Source organism: Atta colombica, unplaced genomic scaffold, assembly GCF_001594045.1.
Source record: "Atta colombica isolate Treedump-2 unplaced genomic scaffold, Acol1.0 scaffold13, whole genome shotgun sequence".
NCBI classification, from domain to species: Eukaryota; Metazoa; Arthropoda; class Insecta; order Hymenoptera; family Formicidae; genus Atta; species Atta colombica.
The window spans coordinates 575,669-577,247 of record NW_017259217.1 but is presented as its reverse complement, the minus strand read 5'-3'; the positions used below and the strand labels follow the sequence as shown (position 1 = coordinate 577,247).

General features: G+C 40.7%; 1 pseudogene; it reads right to left on the bottom strand.

The window, feature by feature from the left end:
• Positions 1–244: 244 nt before the first annotated feature.
• Positions 245–1,579, bottom strand: LOC108684238 (annotated as a pseudogene).

Genomic DNA, 1,579 nt, shown 5'->3' with positions numbered 1-1,579 from the left:
ACGGCAAGATGACGATTTTTGTACGCGATTGTGAATGTCGTGTAAGATTCCTGGCTCTCCTCTTCTAATATTTGATTGTGAGCGTGAACATCTGCCTCAGATTCCAGTAAATATTGAATAAGATCTAAGATCTATCCTTCCGCCGCCGTCTTCATCAGAGGGATGTCTGCATCAAGCTCAATATCCGCTGCCACCTTGATTAAAAGATCGACTGTTTCTCAATCATTTTTCCAACATCAAACAATCATTTTCTCAAAACAAATATCGTTTCCTTAGTTCCTTTATTGTAAGCGTTGATATCTGCACCTTCACTCAAAAGTAAGGCGATCATTTCTTCATTATTCTCGAATGCTGCTTGCATCAATGGCGTATAACCATCGTCAATAACTTCTTCGATGTTTGTTCTACGCTCGAACTGAGCCAAGTCCACAAGATTTTTGCTAGCAGCGAACGTTAATGGCATCTCGGAAGTATTAATCATTGTTATTTGGGCGACTGAATCTAAAAAAAAAACCACTTTCATATGACTGTTTATTTTTGCCTCGATAAGAACGATATGCATCTCGTGGAATTTATGCTCTTGATCTGTGCCAGTTTCTAGCAATAACTGAACCATTTTTAAGACAAGCCAATGATGTTCTTTTCAAATATATTAGAGCGTGTATTGATGCTGTTCTTGTATTCAAGCAGAACCTTGACGATATGAATATGCCCGGTGCTTGCTGTATTCATCAGAGGTGTATAACCGATCTCATTATGATCCTCGACATCGGCGCCCGAGTCTAGTGAGACGCGTACTTCTTTGTGTCCATCAGCGCGTCCGTATATGAGAGGTGTGTTACACGATGGCAGATTAAGCATTAACATTGGCTCCGTGAGCAATTAACAAGGTCACGACGTCTACATTCCCGCGCTCGCTGCTTTTATCAGAGGTATACAACCGATCTCAATGTAAAACTCGACATTGGGTCCAAAGTCTACTTAGATACGTACAACCTCTTCATGTCCACTGGCGCATCCATACATGAGAGGTGTGTCACGTGATGTAGAATGAGCATTAATATCAGCTCCTTGAGCTATTAGCAACTATACGATCTTTACACGGTACTTGCTGCTTCCATTAAAGGTGTACGATCATTTTCATTGTAATCCCCAACATCAGCTCCCCAATCTAATAAGATGCGTACAACTTCTTCGTGTCTATTAACACATCCATACATGAGAGATGTGTTATTTGAGTATTAACATCAGCTCCGTGAGCAATCAGCAGAGATACAATATCTACATGCCCGACGCCTGCTGCTTTCATTAAAGGAATATGACCATCTTCATTGTGATCTTTAACATCAGCACCTGAATCTAGTAAGACATGTACAATTTCTTCATGTCCACTGGCGCATCCATATACGAGTGCTATGTTATACGATGCAGATCAAGTATTACGACATCGGCTTTGTGAGTAATCAAGCATGAAACGATATTCACGTGGCCTGCACTAGCAACTTGTATCAAAAGGAGTGCGAATGCCATCGAAGTCCATCTTGATATCGCAATCTTCTATATTCATTGTAATGTTCAT